This window comes from Macaca fascicularis, chromosome 17, assembly GCF_037993035.2.
Source record: "Macaca fascicularis isolate 582-1 chromosome 17, T2T-MFA8v1.1".
NCBI classification, from domain to species: Eukaryota; Metazoa; Chordata; class Mammalia; order Primates; family Cercopithecidae; genus Macaca; species Macaca fascicularis.
Window position 1 is genome coordinate 65,917,703 of NC_088391.1, and position 21,840 is coordinate 65,939,542.

The 21,840-nt window shown below is 42.1% G+C and overlaps 1 protein-coding gene and 1 pseudogene across 8 annotated transcripts in view; one reads left to right on the forward strand and one right to left on the reverse strand.

The window, feature by feature from the left end:
- Positions 1–21,840, reverse strand: part of LOC102145599 (uncharacterized) — a 682,844-nt gene that overhangs the window by 398,566 nt on the left and 262,438 nt on the right. The window lies entirely within an intron of this gene.
- Positions 3,670–7,159, forward strand: LOC123567495 (B-cell CLL/lymphoma 7 protein family member C pseudogene; annotated as a pseudogene).

Genomic DNA, 21,840 nt, shown 5'->3' on the forward strand with positions numbered 1-21,840 from the left:
GTTTCAGTTATTATTTTTCTTTCTGTTCCTGAGGAAGCTGAGAATCCAGACTAATACAGGCATAGAGTTGTACGTACCTAGAGCAGCTGACTTATACAACCTGCCACAACACACCTGTTTATTTGATGTAATTTATTAATTACTGGTGTTAAATATTAATTCACAACTTCACCTAGGGAGGTTATATTTAAAGAAAATCCTCAAGATTAGTTCACTGCCTGGTTTCTGCACATTCAGCTTTTTTGTTTAATGAGCCTCTTTTTATTGGAATATCAGAAAAGTGACTCAGGATGAAAGGGCACATTGATCACAGATCAGTAGCATCATATTCACAAATAGCCCTATTTTGTCATTTATGGAGTAACATACAGGGATCACAGGAGCACACATACAACTCCTGATTTTATTGTGTTAAATGGGTTGCATTGTCCGTTTCAACACTTCTAGCTAAGTATAACTACTAATAGCCACAAAGACACTTTTTCCGTAGATTAGCCTCTTTACAGATAAAAGATTGTTTGGAATAGAGGGCATGTGAAATCAATCTGTTAGATACTTAAGTTGGATTAATGCCTGTTCTATAAAGAATGAAAAAGAAGGTACTAAGACATTGCATTTGAAGATGGCCGAACAGGAACAGCTCTGGTCGGCAGCTCCCAGTGAGATCGATGCAGAAGGCAAGTGGTTTCTGCATTTCCAACTGAGGTACCAGCTTATCTCACTGAGACTAGTTAGACAGTGAGTGCAGCCCATGGAGGACAAGCCGAAGCAGGGTGGGGCGTCGCCTCACCTGGGAAATACAAGGGGTCAGGGAGCTCCCTCCCCTAGCTAAGAGAAGCCCTGAGGGACTGTGCCCCGAAGGATAGAGCTATCCAACCCAGATACTATGCATTTCCCACTGTCTTCACAACCCACAGACCAGGAGATTCCCTTGGGTGCCTACGCCACCAGAGCCCTGGGTTTCAAGCACAAAGCTGGGTGGCCATTTGGGCAGACACCAAGCTAGCTGCAGGAGGTTTTTTTGGTTTTGTTTTGTTTTTCCTTACCCCAGTGGAGCCTGGAATACCAGCAAGCCAGAACCATGCATTCTTCTGGAAAGGGGGCTGAAGCCAGGGAGCCGAGGGGTCTCACTCAGCGGATCCCATTGAAACTAGGCCGCATAAAACTTAGAAACTAGGCCTCATAAAAAAAGAACTAAAAAAAAAAATTAACACCAGGTGGCTCTGGATAGGGTCCCACCCTGCCTCAATAGGGTCCCACCCTGATAGGGTCCCACCCTGCCAATTCCGGGAAACAACCTCATGGGGTCCCACCCTGCCAATTCCGGGGGTCCCACCCTGCCTCGAAGTTCCCGGAATCAGCAACTCCAAGAAAAAACCTCATAAGGTCCTGCTCTAACCTATTAGCATAAGACACCTTGCTCAGGCCATAGACAGACCCAATTACCACGCGCCTAAAGCTTTGTTTGAATTTTGCGCCCTAAGCTGTGTTTGAACTTGTATTTGCCTATATAAACAGCCTGTAACAAGCAGTCGGGGTCCCAGGGCCAACTTAGAGCTTGGGACCCTAGCGCGCTAGTAATAAATAACTCTCTGCTGTGAATCTCATGTCGGTGATCCTTCGCGGTGACCCCTGCCCAGGAGGGAATCGACAGTTCGGTTCCAACATTTGGTGCATTGGCCGGGAAGTGGGGTCGTCCGAGGACCCCCGACCCATCCGGTGGAGACCCATCTGGCCCGGGCCACGGACTGCTGACTGAACGGACCTACCAGGTACTTTCGTTTTGTTCTGTCTGTCTTGCCGGCTAACTCTGAACTCTGGGGAGTACTCCTTCTGAATTAAGTGGGGAAGGGGGACAGACGTGTCCGGCACCTTCCCACTTTCGCCCTGGGGGACGCCCTGGCGGTAGTCTGGGAGAAGGCTAATGACTCGGTCAGCCTCCTCAAATCTGTAGGCAGGTCGCCCCTGCCGTCTGAATATTTTGTAATCTTGTGGCGCTACTCTCTGGCCGCGCGGCTTCTCCTTACTTGTCTGGTCTTTGTTTTTGTTACTTTTGTTTTGTCCTTGTTTGTTTTTTTTTTTTTTTTTTTTTGGGACGGAGTCTCACGCTGTTGCCCAGGCTGGAGTGCAGTGGCGCGATCTCGGCTCACTGCAAGCTCCGCCTCCTGGGTTCACGCCATTCTCCTGCCTCAGCCTCCTGAGTAGCTAGGACTACAGGCGCCCGCCACCGCGCCCAGCTAATTTTTTGTATTTTTAGTAGAGACGGGGTTTCACTGTGGTCTCGATCTCCTGACCTTGTGATCCGCCCGCCTCGGCCTCCCAAAGTGCTGGGATTACAGGCTTGAGCCACCGCGCCCGGCCTGTCCTTGTTTGTTATACGTGGACGAAATAAGACAGACGTTGACGACTCCTTTGTCTCTGACCCTGACTCACTTCCCTGACGTTCGGGCTCGAGCCCACAACCTCTCCATAGAAGTCCGTAAGGGACAATGGCGAAAATTCTGCTCGTCCAAGTGGCCTACCCTCCATGTTGGGTGGCCCCGGGACGGAACATTTAACCTCCCAATTATCTTACAGGTTAAAGCAACAGTGATGGATCCTGGGCCACTCGGACACCCGGACCAGGTGGCCTACATAATTATTTGGGAGGATCTGGTCCGAAATCCTCCCTCTTGGGTGAAACCCTTCCTCCATTCCCCTTCCCCATCCCAATCTACCCTCCTTGCCTTAGAAGCCCCAAAGAATCGGAATCCGGACCCGCATAAGCCAGTCCTCCCAGATGAACCCCCTTCGGGGACCTCCACCTTACGCTTCACCCTTGCCCCATGTCTTGTCCCCAGCTCTTTCCTCTACCGCCTCGACCCCTACCCTTTCTCCAACTTCTCCCTCGGCCCCTCCCTCCACCCCGTCTCCTCCTCCAGCCCCGCCCAAACTCACCCCTCGGACTCCGCCGCCGACACCTCCTCGTCTCCGCTTGCGGTGGACTGAGGACCCAGAAGGCCCTTCCACTTAGCAATCCTCCCTTTTTCCCCTCCATACTGTCAGTCACACAGTCCAGTACTGGCCCTTCTCTGCCTCTGACCTCTGTAACTGGAAGACCCATAACCCTTCCTTTTCCCAAGACTCTCAGGTCCTAACCTCGTTAATAGAATCCATTCTCCTCACCCACCAGCTCACCTAGGATAATTGCCAGCAACTCCTGCAGGTCCTCTTAACCACTGAAAAAGGCAGCAAGTCCTCTTGGAGGCCCAGAAAAATGTGCCAGGACCAGGAGGCCTCCCAACCCAACTTCCCAATAAAATAGACGAGGGATTTCCCCTCACCCGCCCGGACTAGGACTATGAAACGGCACCAGGTAGGGAGAGTCTCCGAATCTATCGCCAGGCTCTGTTGGCGGGTCTCAAAGGGGCAAGAAAACGCCCCACAAATTTGGCCAAGATAAGAAAGAAACCCCTAAGGAAAGGGAAGCCAGGTTAGCGAAGGAACAGATAGAGCGAGAGGATCGTAAGAACCGAGTAAAGGATAAGCATTTAACAAAAATCCTGGCGGCAGTTGTGAGAAAGAAAGGACCAGGAAAAGAAAGAAAGAAGCAGAGGCGGCCAAAAGTGGAAAAAGACCAGTGTGCCTACTGCAAAGAACAGGGGACTCGCGGAGGCGTTAAGGACGAAAGAGGGCGCGGCCAACTCCCGGGGGGACGGCAGGCCGAGAGCGCGGCGCCCGGGCCTGGCTCCAAGCCTGAGCCCGCCAGACAGGAGGCGGCCCCGCCGCGGGCTCGGCTCCGGCCCCAGCCCCGCCAGCATGGCCGGCCGGACCGTACGGGCCGAGACCCGGAGCCGGGCCGAAGATAACATCAAGAAGGTAATGGCGACCATCGAGAAGGTCCGGAAATGGAAGAAGCAATGAGTGACTGTAGGCGACAGTTCCCTTCATATCTTCAAGTGAGTGCCACTGGTGGACCCCCAGGAGGAAAAGCGAAGGCGGGCAGGTGGCGGGGCAAAGAAATCCCGTGGCCAGGAACGTCGGGGCAGGGGCGCCAGTCCCCGAGGGGGTGGCCCTCTCATCCTGCTGGATCTCAATGATGAGAACAGCAACCAGAGTTTCCATTCGGAAAGTTCCCTGCAAAAAGGCACAGAGCCCAGTCCTGAGCGCAGCCCCCAGCCCAGCCGCCCTGTGTCACCTGCCGGACCCCCAGAAGGGGTCCCTGAAGAGGCTCAGCCCCCACGGCTGGGCCAAGAGAAAAATCCCGGGAGCATAACTGCTGGCAGCACTGACGAACCCCCAATGCTGACCAAGGAGGCCCTGGCAATGATCCAGCAGATACATGCCTGGACACACTTGAGTAATTGAAAGCTAAAATTACTGATTAAAAAACTGACTTTCTAATCCCAAAGACAAGTACCCTCGTAGAACAAGTGACATCTGCCTGTAAGGTCTGTCAGCAGGTAAACGCTGGGGCTACCCGAGTGCCAGAAAGGAAACGAACTCGTGATAACCGCCCAGGAGTCTATTGGGAAATAGACTTCACTGAAGTAAAACCTCACTATGCTGGATATAAGTACTTACTGGTGTTTGTAGATACCTTTTCAGGATGGGTAGAAGCCTACCCCACCCGGCAAGAAACGGCACACATAATAGCCAAGAAAATTTTGGAAGAAATCTTTCCTAGATTCGGACTTCCCAAGGTAATTAGGTCAGATAACGGGCCGGCCTTCGTTTCTCAGGTAAGTCAGGGGCTCGCCAGGATATTGGGGATTAATTGAAAATTACATTGTGCCTATAGACCCCAGAGCTCAGGACAGGTAAAAAAATAAATAGAACAATAAAAGAGACCCTTACTAAATTGACCTTAGAGACTGGTTTAAAAGATTGGAGACACCTCCTATCCTTAGCTCTGTTAAGGGCCCGGAATACACCTAACCGTTTTAGGCTCACTCCATATGAAATCCTCTACGGAGGACCTCCCCCTTTGTCAACCTTGCTTAATTCCTTCTCCCCCTCCGATCCTAAGACTGACCTACAGGCCCGGCTAAAAGGACTCCAAGCAGTACAGGCCCAAATCTGGGCCCCCTTGGCAGAACTATACCAACCAGGACATCCACAGACCAGTCACCCCTTCCAGGTGGGAAACTCTGTCTACGTTAGACGGCATCGCACTCAAGGACTAAAGCCTCGGTAGAAAGGACCCTACATTGTTCTCCTGACCACGCCCACAGCCATAAAGGTTGACGGAATCTCCACTTAGATCCACGCATCCCACGCCAAGGCTGCTCCAGAGACGTCCGGACCAACACCACTTAAGACATGGAAACTCCGACGCTCCGCGGACCCGCTCAAGATAAGACTCTCTCGTATCTAACTCCTTGCTTATTGTTTGCCCTTCTTCCCTGCGCCGTCTCTAGTGTAGTTTTTGACGCTAACCCCCACCGGCCATTTAGCCTGACCTGATAGATAATTAATTTTAATAATCAAGAGGTCTTAAATAAGACCTCCGAGAATGCTCCTATAAAGACTTGGTTTCCAGACCTCTATTTCAACCTAAAAAAAATATATATATATAGCAGAAAAGATAAAAGACACAGGCCCCCGGTTTACTAGTCCCACAGGAGTCCTATTAAGAACTCCTCAAGATAGACAAGAATAGAAAGGACAGGCTAGAAAGGTGTCCATCAGCCGGAACGGGTTTTATGCCTGTCCCGGATTCAGGACAGGACAAATAAAAAAAACTTGTAGAAATCTGACTCACTTGTATTGCAAAAACTGGTCCTGTGTGACTACTAATAATAAAAAATAAAAATAAGCCACAAAACCTTAGTATATAACTATGCCCTTTGTCCAGCCCTGTACCACAACCCGATATTCAGAAAATTGCAACCTAGTTCGCATCAAGTTTGAAGATGCGGCAAAATCTGATAACAGATAGATAACAACAAAGTTAATATAAGGTCTCTATTTATACCAGCACAACCCGCCTAAAATTCCCCTCCAAATCAGACTATTAGTCAATCCAGACACTGCCCCTGTTGCAGTAAGGCCAGACCAGGTTTTATTAGAAGCTAAGAAGCCCCCGGTTTCCATATCGGAGAAGCCCCAACTAAAAACTCCTCAAAGCACTTCCCCGCCCTTAATCTCCCTCACCCTCGCCGACATGTTAGGAATTAAGGTAGCGGCTGGAGTTAAGACCAGGACAGCAGCCCTAGTGCATAGTAACCATCATCTGCAACAACTTAAAGTAGCCATAGATAAAGACCTTAGAGCCATAGAACAATCTATCACAAAACTTGAAGAGTCCTTGACTTCTCTGTTTGAAGTTGTATTACAAAACCGACGAAGACTAGAAATTGTCTTTCTGAAAGAGGGCGGGCTCTGTGCAGCCCTAAAAGAGCAATGTTGTTTTTATGCAGATCATTCAAAAATAGTTAAAGATTCTATGGCAAAACTAAGAGAAAAAATCTCAACAAAGTTAGTTTAAAAATTAGTACAACCAATCCCCTTGGCTTAGCACCCTAATCTCCACCATCTTAAGACCCCTCATCCTGCTCACGCTCATCCTGACTTTCAGGCCATGCATACTCAACCGCTTACTCACCCTTATTAAAAATAGAATAAACATAGTACATGCTATGGTTCTGACCCAACAATACCAGAGCCTCAGGACTGAAGAAGAGGCTCAAGATTGAGCCTCTGACACAAAAAGAGGAGGGAATGAAACTAGGCCGCATAAAACTTAGAAACTAGGCCTCATAAAAAAAAAGAACTTAAAAAAAAAATTAACACCAGGTGGCTCTGGATAGGGTCCCACCCTGCCTCAATAGGGTCCCACCCTGATAGGGTCCCACCCTGCCAATTCCGGGAAACAACCTCATGGGGTCCCACCCTGCCAATTCCGGGGGTCCCACCCTGCCTCGAAGTTCCCGGAATCAGCAACTCCAAGAAAAAACCTCATAAGGTCCTGCTCTAACCAATTAGCATAAGACACCTTGCTCAGGCCATAGACAGACCCAATTACCACGCGCCTAAAGCTTTGTTTGAATTTTGCGCCCTAAGCTGTGTTTGAACTTGTATTTGCCTATATAAACAGCCTGTAACAAGCAGTCGGGGTCCCAGGGCCAACTTAGAGCTTGGGACCCTAGCACGCTAGTAATAAATAACTCTCTGCTGTGAATCTCGTGTCGGTGATCCTTCGCGGCGACCCCTGCCCAGGAGGGAATCGACAGTTCGGTTCCAACACCATCACAATGGAGCTCAGCAAGCTAAGACCCACTGACTTGAAATTCTCACTGCCAGGACAGCAATCTGAAGTCAACCTGGGATGCTTGAGCTTGGTGGGGGAAGGGGTGTCTGCCATTACTAATGCTTGAGTAGGCAGTTTTCCCCTTGCAGTGTGAACAAAGTCACTCGGAAGTTTGGACTAGGCAGAGCCCACCACAGCTTGGGAAAGCCACTGTAGCCAGACTGCCTCTCTAGGTTCCTTTTCTCTGGGCAGGGCATCTCTGCAAGAAAGGCAGCAACCCCAAGACAGGAGCTTATAGATAAAACTCCCATCTCTCTGGGACAGAGCACCTGGGGGAAGGGGCAGCTGTAGGCACAGCTTCAACAGACTTAAACATTCCTACCTGCCAGCTCTGAAGAGAGCAGTGGATCTCCCAGCACAGAGCTTGAACTCTGCTAAGGGACAGACTGCCTCCTCAAGTGGGTCCCTGACCCCCATGCTTCCTGATGGAAGCACTTCCCAGAAGGGGCTGACAGATACCTCACACAGGAGAGCTCTGGCTGGCATCTGGCAGGTTCCCCTCTGGGGCCAAGCTTCCAGAGGAAGCAGCAGGTAGAAATCTTTGCTCTTCTGCAGCCTCCACTGGGTGATACCCAGGCAAACAGGCTCTGGAGTGGACCTCCAGCAAACTGCAGCAGACCTGCAGAACAGGGGCCTAACTGTTAGAAGGAAAACCAGCAAACAGAAAGCAATAGCATCAACATCAACAACAACAACAAAAGACCACTCAAAAACCCCATCTGGAGGTCACCAACATCAAAGACCAAAGGTAGACAAATCCACGAAGATCAGGGAAAACCAGAGCAAAAAGTTTGAAAATTCCAAAAACCAGGATGCCTCTTCTTTCCCAAAGGATCACAGCTCCTTGCCAGAAACGAAACAAAACTGGACAGAGAATGAGTTTGATAAATTGACAGAAGTAGGCTTCAGAAGGTGGGTAATAACAAACTCCTCCAAGCTAAAGAAGCATATTCTAACCCAATGCATGGAAGCTAAGAACCTTGATATAAGGTTACAGGAACTGCTAACTAGAATAACCAGTTTAGAGAAGAACATAAATGACCTGATGGAGCTGAAAAACACAGCACAAGAACTTCATAAAGCATACACAAGTATCAACAGCCAAATCGATCAAGCGGAAGAAAGGATGTCAGAGATTGAGTATCAACTTAATGAAATAAAGTGTGAAGACAAGTTAGAGAAAAAAAGACTGAAACGGAATGAACAAAGCCTCCAAGAAATATGGGAATATGTGAAGAGACCAAGCCTATGTTTGATTGGTGTACCTGAAAGTGATGGGGAGAATGGAACCAAGTTGGAAAACACTCTTCAGGATATTATCCAGGAGAACTTCCCCAACCTAGAAAGACAGCCCAACAATCAAATTCAGGAAATACGGAGAACACCACAAAGATATTCCTTGAGAAGAGCAACCCCAAGACACATAATCGTCAGATTCACCAAGGTTGAAATGCAGGAAAAAATGTTAAGGGCAGTCAGAGAGAAAGGTCAGGTTGCCCACAAAGGGAAGCCCATCACATTAACAGCAGATCTCTCTGCAGAAACCCTACAAGCCAGAAGAGAGTGTTGGCCCAACATTCAACATTCTTAAAGAAAATAATTTAACCCAGAATTTCATATCTAGCCAAACTAGGCTTCACAAGTGAGGGAGAAATAAAATCCTTTACAGACAGGCAAATGCTGCGGGATCTTGTCACCACCAGGCCTGCCTTACAAGAGCTCCTGAAGAAAGAAGCACTAAATATGGAAAGGAAAAACCAGTACCAGCCACTGCAAAAACATACCAAAATGTAAAGACCATCAACACTATGAAGAAACGGCACCAAGTAATAGGCAAAATAACCAGCTAGTGTCATAACAACTGGATCAAATACACGCAAAACAGTATTAACCTTAAATGTAAACTGGCTAAATGCCCCAATTAAGACACAGACTGGTACATTGGATAAAAAGTCAAAACCCATTGGTATGCTGTATTCAGGAGACGCATCTCACATCTCACAAGACACACATAGGCTCAAAATAAAGGTATGGAAGAAGATTTTATAAGCAAATGGAAAGGAAAAATAAAAGCAGCGGTTGCAATGCTAGTCTCTGATAAAACAGACTTTAAACCAACAAACATCAAAAAAGACAGAGAAGGGAATTACATAATGGCAAAGGGATCAATGCAACAAGAAAGTAACTATCCTAAATGTATATGCACCCAATACAGGAGCACCCAGATTTATAAAGCAAGTTCTTACAGACCTACAAAGAGACTTAGAGACCCACACAATAATAGCGGGAGAATTTAACACCCCACTGTCTGTATTAGACAGATTGATGGGACAGAAAACTAACAAGGATACTCAGGACTTGAACTCAGCTCTGGACCAGGCAGGCCTAATAGACATCTACAGAACTCTCTACCCCAAATCAACAGAATATACGTTCTTCTCAGTACCACATTGCACTTTTTCTAAAACTGACCACATAATTGGAAGTAAAAGACTCCTCAGTCCTCAGCAAATGCAAAAGAATGGAAATCATAACAGTCTCTCAAACCACAGTACAATCAAATGGATTAAGAAACTCACTCAAAACCACATAACTCCATGGAACCTGAACAACCTACTCCTGAATGACCACTGGGTAAATAACGAAATTAAGGCAGAAATAAATAAATTCTTTGAAACCAATGAGAACAAAAACACAATGTATGAGAATCTCTGGGACACATTTAAAGTAGTGTGTAGAGGGAAATTTATAACACTAAATGCCCACAGGAAAAGGTGAGAAAGATCTAAAATTGACAGCCTAACATTTAAAGAACTAGAGAAGCAACAGCAAACAAATTCAAAAGCTAGCAGAAGAAAAGAAATAACTAAGATCAGAGCAGAACTGAAGGAGATAAACACACGAAAAACCCTTTAAAAAAAATCAGTGAATCCAGGAGCTGGTTTTTTGAAAAGATTAACAAAATAGACTGCTAGCCAGACTAATAAAGAAGAAAAGAGAAGAATCAAATAGACACCATAAAAAAATGATAAAGGGGATATCACCACCGATACCACAGAAATATAAACTACCATCAGAGAATACTATAAACACATCTACACAAATAAACTAGAAAATCTAGAAGAAATGGATAAATCCTGGACACATACACCCTCCCAAGACTAAACCAGGAAGAAGGTGAATCCCTAAATAGAACAATAACAAGTTCTGAAATTGAGGCAGTAATTAATAGCCAAACAACCAAAAAAAGCCCAGGACCAGATGGATTCACAGCCAAATTCTACTAGAGGTAAAAAAAGGAGCTGTTACTATTCCTTCTAAAACTATCCCAAGCAATAGAAATAGAAGGAATCCTCCCTAACTCTTTTTATGTAGCTAGCAACATCCTGATACCAAAACCTGGCAGACACACACACACAAAAAAAGAAAATTTCAGGCCAGTATCCTTGATGAACACTGATGCGAAAATCCTCAATAAAATACTGGCCAACCGAATCCAGTGGCACATTAAAAAGCTTATCTGCCATGATTAAGTAGGCTTCATCGCTGGGATGCAAGGCTGGTTCAACATATGTGAATCGATAAACATAATCCTTCACATAAACAGAACCAATGACAAAAACCACATGATTATCTCAATAGATGCACAAAAGGATTTTGATAAAATTCAACACCGCATTCATGCTAAAAACTCCCAATAAACTGTATTGATGGAACACACTTCAAAATAATAAGAGCTATTTATGACAAACCCACAGCTAATACCATACTGAATGGGCAAAAGATGGAAGAATTCCCTTTGAAAACCATCAGAAGACAAAGAATGCCCTCTCTCGCCACTCCTATTCAACATAGCATTGGAAGTTCTGGCCGGGGCAATTAGGCAAGAGAAAGAAATAAAGGGTATTCAAATAGGAAGAGAGGAAGTCAAATTACCTCTGTTTGCAGATGACATGATTGTATATTTAGAAAATCCCGTCATCTCAGTCCAAAAACTCCTTAAGCTGATAAGCAACTTCAGCAAAGTCTCAGGATACAAAATCAATGTGCAAACATCACAAGCATTCCTATACACCAACAATAGACAAAGAGAGCTAAATCATGAGTAAACTCCCATTTACAATTACTACAAAGAGAATAAAATACCTAGGAATAAAACTTACAAGGCATGTGAAGGACCTCTTCAAGGAGGACTGTGAACCACTGCTCAAGGAAATAAGAGAAGACACAAACAAATGGAAAAACATTCCATGCTCATAGTTGGGACGAATTAATATCATGAAGATAGTCATACTGCCCAAAGTAATTTATGGATTCAATACTATTCCCTTCAAGCTACCATTAACTCTCTTCACAGAACTAGTAAAAAACTACTTTAAATTTCATATGGAATCAAAAAAGAGCCTATATAGCCAAGACAATACTAAGCAGAAAGAACAAAGCTAGAGGCATCACACTACCTTACTTCAAACTATATTACAAGGCAACAGTAACCAAAGCAGCATGATACTGGTAACAAAACATATATAGACCAATGGAACAGAAGAGAGGCATCATTAATAACACCACACATCTCCATCTACCAGTTGATCTTTGACAAATATGACAAAAACAAGCAATGGGGAAAGGATTCCCTATTTAATAAATGGTGTTGGGAAAACTGGCTAGCCATATGCAGAAAACTGAAACTGGACCCTTTCCTTACACCTTATACAAAAATTAACTCAAGATGGATTAAAGATTTAAATGTAAGACCTAAAACCATAAAAAACAAAACCTTAGAAGAAAACCTAGGCAATACCATTCAGGACATAGGCACAGGCAAAGACTTCATGACTAAAACACCAAAAGCAATTGCAACCAAGGCCAAAATTGACAAATGGGATCTAATTAAAGTAAAGAGCTTCTGCAAAGCAAAATAACTGTCATCAGAGTGAACAGGCAACCTACAGAATGGAAGAAAATTTTTGCAATCTATCCAGCTGACAAAAGGCTAATATCCAGTATCTACAAGGAACTTAAACAAATTTCCAAGGAAAAAAAAAGCCCCATCGAAAATAGACATTTCTCAAAAGAAGACATTTATGTTGCCAATAAACATGAAAAAAAGCTCATCATCACTAGTCATTAGAGAAATGCAAATCAAAACCACAATGAGATACCATCTAACGCCAGTAAGAATGGAGATCAATAAAAAGTAAGGAAACAACAGATGTTGGAGAGGATATAGAGAAATAGGAACGCTTTTACACTGTTGGTGGGAGTGTAAATTAGTTCAACCATTGTGGAAGACAGTGTGGTGATTCCTCAAGGATCTACAACCAGAAATACCATTTGACCCAGCAATCCCATTACTGGGTATATACTCAAAGGATTATAAATCACTCTATTATAAAGACACATGCTCACATGTTTATTGCAGCACTATTCACAATAGCAAAGACTTGGAACCATCCCAAATTCCCACCAATGATAGACTGGATTAAGAAAATGTGGCACATATACACCATGGAACACTATGCAGCCATAAAAAAGGATGAGTTCACATCCTTTGCAGGAACACAGATGAAACCGAAAACCATCATTCTCAGCAAACTAACACAGGAACAGAAAACCAAACACCACATGTTCTCACTCATAAGCGGGAGTTGAACAATGAGAACATGTGGGCACAGGCAGGGGAACATCACACACTGGGGCCTGTCAGGGGGTGGGGGACTGGGGGAGGGAGAGCATTAGGAGAAATACCTAATGTAGATGACAGGTTGAGGGGCGCAGCAAACCACCATGGCACATGTATACCTATGTCACAAACCTGCACGTTCTGCACAGGTATCCCAGAACTTAAGTATAATAAAAAATAAAAATAAAAATAAAACATTGCATTTGATTTCTATTGGAACAACATGGCAGCAGGAATCAGGTCAGTGGGCTCACTCCTCCATATGGACCTGTTATTGTATATTCCTAAAAATCCATAACTTACTTTCAAAAGAAAGCAAAAACAATGCTTTCCTATTTACTACATATTTCTCCCAGTTTAAGAGATGGATTTCCAGTGGAGCTACTCTGGTTTGAGCCCTTCTCACTGATTGGCTGCCAATGTGGATTTCATAAAATCTCACCTTTCAAATACGTACTAAGGAGAATGGTGTGATATTAAATAGCAACCAACTGCAATAAGCAGAGCAAAATAAACCCTTTTATAAGATTCTTATTTTCTAAAGACATATAATTTCCAAGTTTCAGTTCAAAAAAAAAAAGCCTTATTTCTTTAACATTAAAAGAACACAAAACTAAAAGAAAACAGCTGTTACATGACAATTGATAGAGGATACTTAGGTAAGGAGCATAAGATAACTGAATGCCACCTCCAACTCTCTCCAACCACAACTCCATCCACGTTCTCCTCTTATGGTGAAAAAAAAAGAAAACAGAAGATGAGTCTACTACCATAATTCAAGTTAAAGAATGACAGCCTAAGATAATTAAAAGGACTCTTTAGCAATTTATGATAATGTACAATCATATTCTTTTCTCCTAAAAGACTTTTGCATTATTGTATTTATTTCTTATTAAGGTGAAATATCACTTGTCTTGCAAGAGATGTGAAATTATCCTTATTAGATACTTTTCTTTGACATTGGTATTTTAACACTGTGATTAAACCAGATGGAAGACAACTTTTTTTTTTTTTTTTTTTTTAAAGAATCGGGGAGGGAAGAGGAAAGAAAACACACAAACAGCCAGGTACTTTAAGATCCTAGTTGCCATAACAACTCGAGTCCGCTTCCATCATTAAATTGTCTTTTAATCATGCTTATGGATTTTTTTGTATAAAAAACAGATTCATTAATTTCATTTACTTATGTTCTACTGAAAAAATTCTTCCCCTTTTGAAAACAGCTCATTGTCTATTTTATTAAACAGAAGCAGAAAAGTACTATAAACTCCCCCTCAAAACTGTAAAACACAAGGGCTCCCCAAAGAAAGATTGGAAGCATTATATAGCACCACCACAGCCTTCTAATGATATTTTTAAAGGGTATTTTGTTTCCATGAAAATTAAATACTTCTGGTAATTTTACAATGTGAGAATTATCTATATATTTTTCTCTGTTTCAATAGGCCAATTCAAAAATTGTTTATGATAACACCACCAAAACATATTGCAGTAAACTGTTTTCCTTCTGTCTTTTTTGTCTATTGTTTAATCTCTGGGTCTGAACACATCTGGAAAACAGTGAAGTCAGTGGGAAGAGTGAGAAGCTGGTATCCAAGCAAGTTGCTTCCTAGCAACAGCAGTCAGGAAAAACAGACTCATTTGTCAAGTGGCCCCAATGCAGGGAAGTCAGGGGGCCCTGGGGAATGATAATGGCATATTCAAAGTGCAAAATATGTTAACATTCACTTTCCCAAATTGGAATATTCAATGTCCTCTATAAACAAGGTGTCCACACTTGAAAAAGAGCCCAAAGAGCCACCATGGCCCAGTATAGAAGACTGCTTCTTACACTTCTGGGATAAAGCACTGATTTGTGTGAGTGTATGTGTCTGTGTGTTTGTGTACCTGCACCCAATTCATCACAAATTGTTACTTCGTAAAACACACTAAATAATTCAGGAAAATGAAATAAAGAAGACATACAAAATACAAACCCAAACTTTAAGTATTAGAGTCAACTAAAATAAAATCCTCTGATTCATGGCTTAAGTGATTCTAAACACTTACCCTCAATTTCTGTCCACACCTTCCTCACAAGCCAGAAACACTGGACCGACTGCTCCGGAGGGAAGACCTCCACACTTCAAGTAGCTCTGGTTTTGAGTGGAGCCTCTCAAACCTATGATGAGGATCACCTGGAGAGCTTGTTAAACACAAATCCCTGAGCTGAACCCTCAGAAAGTCTGATTGAGTCAACCTGGAGTAGGGATAGAGAATTTGCTTTTCTGACAAGCTCACAGGTGTTGCCAATGTATAGGTAAGTGGCAGCACTACAGAAGGCTTGATATATTATATGGTACCATTGCCTAATGCTCTCAGTGTGGACATCCTATTACACTAAACCATAAAAATCCTGAGAGCTGGGAAAGGATACCATTTTGCCCAGGAAGAAAGACAGGAAGCTAAGACTTCAATTCCTTCAGTGGTTCTTCATCATTATTAATGCAAAAGGTAAATGTCATAGCTTACATCACAAAGTTATTCAAGATCTGCCTCATTCCCCCATTGTTGCCAGTTTTTTCTATTCTGCACACTTTCCCAATATGGAATTTATACTTCTGATACAAGGAATGACAGGTAGGTAGAATCCTGAAAGCACCAGTGTTCTCATTGTTCCCATGCTTTCCCGCTTTCATTCCCTCTTCCTAGAAAGGCTTCATTCCACAAATATTTTTGAGCTACCTAACTAATTTTTTAGAATTTTTATATGGGGTTTAAATGGGATAATGCATTTAAAGGACTTAGAATGGAATACAGCACACCGTAAGCACTTGATGATGATGATGGTGATGATGACAATGACCGTGCTGACAAGAACATTGAGGTTATATGATGATTAGAGGACCTTTTGTAACTACTGATTTTTTTTTTTTTTTTACTTTAAGTTCTGGGATACTTTTTTAACTACTGATTTTTTTTTTACTTTAAGTTCTGGGATAATTTTGTAACTACTGATTTTTTTTTTTTACTTTAAGTTCTGGAATATATGTGCAGAACGTGCAGGTTTGTTACATAGGTATACATGTGCCATGGTGGTTTGCTGCACCTATCACCCTGTCATCTAGGTTTTAAGCCCTGCGTGCATTAGGTATTTCTCCTAATGTTCTCCCTCCCCTTGCCCCCTAGCCCCCAACAGGCCCCGGTGTGTGATGTTCCCTTCCCTGTGTCCATGTGTTCTCACTGTTCAACTCCCACCTGTGAGTGAGACTATGCAGTGTTTGGTTTTCTGTTCCTGTGTTAGTTTGCTGAGAATGATGGCTTTTAAGTCACCTCAATTCAACTATGAAACTTCATTGTAGGAACTGTGATTTTTACAGCAATATTTCATTTCTTAATGAGGTTTCTAGGATACAGTTTGCTAAGACATTGGTAGGAACCAGAAGGGTCATAACATACAACTATATCTAACCCTATTCTTTTTCCACTATGCCATGCTGTATCTTTTTTTAAATGTCCGTTTCCAGTCTCCCTATCACAGAGTTAAGAAACACAAAGAAAGACTCCCTTTCTGTCATTTTAAATAACCCTTGGTCAAAGCAAAGCAATTACTTGTTAATTTACTTGTTGGATTATCTCAGACCTTGTAGAAATGGCTAACATTTATGAGTTGTGTAAATGGAAAATGGCAGAGGCAGTGTGGAGATGTGTTACTTAGGTCTCCCCTCAAGAAAGAATTTGACTTCAGCTTCAAGAAGTACCGATTCAGGATCTGTCTCGGCTTTCAAATCAAGGCTACGGTCTTCTCAAGCAGCCCCCAGTCAATGATGAAGAATGGCAGGGTAGCAAGGTTCGGCTATTTGTGCCTAGTTAGGATTCCGTTAATGGGAAGTCTTTACTACAGAGCTTCAATTGACATGTCTGAAATGTTTTCTGATCTGCATCATGGTAGAAGGCTCTTCCTCCCATCTTGCCTTTCACGGGTATTACTCCCATGTGTGCCTCTCAATTCATCTCTGTGTCTCTTACCTAGAGGACACAAATAACACAGGAACATAAAAAAGCAAAATGATGCTTTTAGCTTTCTCGATGGGAAATCAAACTACGGTTTAGGTAAAACAAAGCAAAGCAAAGAAAAACTGGAAAAAGATAGAAGCAAGACCTGCAAAGCACTTCCCTCATTTATCTGAGATTAGACACAAAGAGGAATAATTTTGTCTCCCACCTGCTGAGACACTCCATTCTTTAGCTCTGAACGTATTGTTGTCACTACTGCCATTTGAACTTCTTTGTTTCTATCACCATTTTTCTCTATTGTGTATGTTCCAGATGCTTTCAGACTTCAGGACTAATATTCACAAGTCACTTTTCATCTTGTTTGTATTCAGAGTCGTCATAGCTTCTGTGGGTGAATGAAGGCAATTTGAGGTGCCTTCTCGACTAGTTAACAGCAAAGAACAGGAAGATAGAGCCAAATTTTCTGTTTTACATAGAATAAAGGTATAGCTATGTCAACATAGAAAAAGGTAAATTTATTCAAACACCTACTGATAAACTGTGAAGGAGGTTTATACTAAGTCAGGGGTTCTTAGTCTCTTTGGAGTGTGAAATACCTTTGAATATGACACAAAAGCTATGAACTCAGCCCCTAGATAAAAGAGGAATTTGAATGAGGACCTTAAGGTGTTTTGTTCTACTATCCTCCTTTCATTATAATCAATGTTTTCCTATTAATAATGAATGCATACTAGGATCATATTTTGCTATATTAATGAATGTTTTTCATTCACAGTAGTTAGTTTTATTTATTGCATTTCTGTAAATAAAATGACTTTGCAATTCTGCCTCAGGGAGGGGAAGCTTCAGCAAAATAAATTAATAAATATACTATTAAATAAAATTGTATTTGGCATTTGGTTTTTCAAAACTTATTTATTGACATAATTAATACATTTGGAAGAATACCTGCCTGTTCAAATTTTTTTCATCTTACAGCAGATAAAAATTCCTAGTGCAGAAATGGAGAAATGAGAGTAAGCGTGTTTTTCTAATAGTGATACGTCTCCTTCAAAAATAATAACAAAAAGGTAATTTGTGCACTTGAATACAAGATATAGAAATAAACAGAAATTTGAGTTAAATGTCAGAGATTCAGGGGCGCCAAAATCTCTGCAGATAATGAGAATGTGATTCTATTTTGAAAAGATGTGATTCCTAATGCATGAGTTAGCTTTTGCCACATAACAAGCTCCCCTCCCTCTTAAAATTGAATAGTTTAAAATAATTACTATTTACGTAGTTCATGATTCTGTGGGTTAGAAATTTAGACTGGGTTATTTAGGTCTCAGTCAGCTCTCCCATGCATCTTCACTCAGCAGGACCAGGGAAAGCAGTGGTAAGAGGTTTTGCTGATAGTTGCTACCACCTTCTCATACATGAGAACTTGGCTAGAAAAGCAGGGTTCACACAGTCCTGAAGCATGTAGTCTGTCATTTTCCAGCAAGCTAGCACTGATGTGCTCACAGGTGAACAGAATGGGACAGGAGGGGTCCCAAGAGAGATAACAAAAAATGTGGTATGCAAAGTGTCTTGGAAACTAGTATTGAAATGAAAACCTATTATTTTCACTGTGTCTGTTGGCCAAAACAAGTCACAAAGCCAGTCCAGATTCAAGGGGATGGCAGGGTCTCTACCTTTTGATGACAGAGGCTGCAAAGTCACATTATTAAGGTTATGGCCAGAGAAGAGTAAAGGATTGTGACCATTTTTGCAATATACGTATTTAAAAAATATTTGAACTAAAATCACCTTAATATCTCTGAATAAAATCTCAACACCATCAACCTCCATTTTACAGTGCTTCATATCACCATATTCACCCCAAACAGATAAATAGAAAAAGTTGCCTTTGGAGCCCAGTGAACACTATGGTTCCTGGAAGAAGTAACGACCTAACTATGGCATGAAGTGCCCTATTAAAGACTTGTGTGCTATGAGGTTGATTGTCAACTGACAGTTTATCTAATAGTTCCTCAAGTGCTGACTGCAAGGCCTTCCCTACCTAATATCTACAAGGCGCCTTCTATCGAAATGAAAATTCTATCCCTTCTCTGGCATTTACAGGACTTTGGTTTCATACTCTTTGGCATGACTCATACCTGCATTCATAGACTCCTGGACTCACGGTTCACTGTGATCCACTACAATAGCAGATGGGCCTCTCTATGCACAAGTACAAAGATTAGTGCAGCAATTTTAATATTTTGAGGGAGTCACAGGTACTTTTGAGAAGACAGAAACTATGAACCCTTGAAAACTGTACATCACACATTGATGCAAAATTTTGTACCTAATTTCAGGAGGTCCATAGACCTCCTAATGCTCATTCTTGGAGTATCTAAGAGTCTATGAACCCCATTTGGAGGATCCTGTTCCCGATTATGGAAATAAATGCTCTGATATTATGGCATTAAACTACTTCAATCAGAGGTAGCAAGAGAGCATAAAAGAGTAGCCAAAGGTATTTTGAAGGCATAGTCACCAAGTTCTGACTTCCCAAACCATTAATGTTCAGGCATTATTTATTCTGAGACAGGCATGTCTCCAGTCTCTCTTCCCAAATGTGAAAGAACAGAAACAAACTCCTAAGCATGAATCTCACAATCAGTTACAGAATCGCCATCTGTGGTTGTGACAGCAGAAACGTCCCTTAGGCCACCCCCCTCTCTCAATTGAGAAGGTAGAATTTGATGCTCTTTGAGTAAGTAAGACACTGCTTCTATTAAGAGACTTCATTGATACATTTACAGAATACATAAATGATGTCATAGATTCAATTCAAAATAATCCAGGGTGGGAGGAGTATATGAATAAAACAAAATTGGTCACGAGCATGTAATTACTGAAGCTGAGTGATGAGAGAATAAATTCTCTCTACTTTGTTACATATTTGAATTTTCTGTAATGGAAAAATAAAGACAGAAAGGGACTTAAATGTTTATTTCAAAAGAAGTCAGTCCAGGTAAAACAGAGGAGCAGAAATGTATGACCTTCTTCCCAACCACTCTAGAATGAAGGGGGTTTCTAAGTCCCTCTTTGTTCTTTTCTACATGACCACAATATCTCTTTGGTCCTCTTATTTCATTGTAAAAGTCCCTTTGGCCTGGTTTTTCACTTGTTCAAGGAGGTTATGAAAAATTATTTTAGAACAGTAAGACAAATGTTGACTTTTGGTTAAACCATAGCATATATCACCGTCAGTCACTTGGGCTCCTCCACTCTTTGCTTTAGGGTTTCTTGACCAATCAGATGAGACTCCTAAGATACGTTGCTAGGAAGCAACTCGTTCTTTGATACCAACTTCTCACACTGCCTGCTGTCCTCCCTGTTTTCTAGACCTACTCAACCTGAGCAATGAAGAACACAGATGCCAGCTGATGAACAGTGGCCAGACATCACTAACTTAGAGCCTCAGTTTTTTTAATTTTGAAATGAAGGAAAGTCCAAACTGATCTGCTCAACAGGATTATTTCAAACTACAAATTAAACAATTAAATGAGGCAGTGACTATGGCAGCTGTTTGTAAATTCTAAAGGGATTTGTTTCAGACTGTGTTTGATGGAGTTGCTCCAGTGGTCTCTGGGAGCATAGTGCTCCCTCTGGCCCACCCCAGCCTCCTCCAGAGCAGCTCTGTTTCAATTTGTTCTTGTACATGGGGTTCTGTGGAGAATTTCAATTGAAAAATTGTTCTGTTGCTAACAAAGATAAGTTTAAAAGTTGGGAGCTACTTCCAGCTAAATATTAGTTGTGAGAAAAAAAATCCCTGAAATCATGAATCTTGTCAATGGAAAAATACAATTTGATTGGATATATATGTTCTATTTGATATTTTACAGGTACATACATACATATATTTAACAAAAAAGCCTTTTAGGAATGCATCTATTAAAGAAAGCAGAGTAGGTTACAATGTCTTAGAAGAGGGCATGCATGCAATGAAAATAGCAGCATTCTGGAACCAGAATAAGAATCAGATAACCTGGGTTTGTATCCTGATACCACCTTTTAGTACTGGTATGATTTTGAATAAACTGTTTTATGGGTTTGTTCTCAGTTTCTTCAACTGCAACCTATTTAAAATAATGTTTGTCTTGTTGTGAAGGTTAAATAAAAATTTTAAATGCCTGGTACCCCCGTAAGAGACTCTAAGAAAAAATAATCTGTGCTAGGATAACTTTGCTTCCCCTGAGAAACTGTGATACTTCCTTTTTTAAAAGAAGAATTATGTAGCCATGCTTGTCTTCCATTTTGCTTCACCTGCTAAAAAATTCAGAGCCAATTTGGGGCTCAACTGTAAGAACTAAGCTGACCCTGATACACTGTGAATGTGTATTCTTCCTTTCCCTGGTATTGATTTTCTAGCTTTATTTAAAATTTCCCTGATCTTAATGTTTAATTACCTTTTAAACATGTGTGCCCTCATCTAAGCTGTTCTCAATTCTTTGTGGAGAGAAGTAGTAGAGTTCAGAGGATAAAGCAGGGAAGGGAGGAAGAGGAAGGAGAAGATTTGAGGAGAATGGATAAGAGAATGAATCTAATATTTTTTCCACAAATGCTCATAGGCACTTGTGAAAAGAAAAACATAATATGCTCTATCTAGTTGATCGTAGCTTCTGGGAACTGCTGTATTGGGACGTTTAATTAATAACACTTTATATCTGCAGTATACTATTGCTTTCCCAAGTCACTGTGTCTGTGATGTGAGAGCGTCACAGACAACACAGTCCCATTACAGAGTGTCTTTTCTGGCAATTTCAAGAAGGCACCAGCAAGGACTGAGAAGCGCACAGTCTCTCCTCTTCTCTCTCTCTCAATCTCTCTCTCTTTT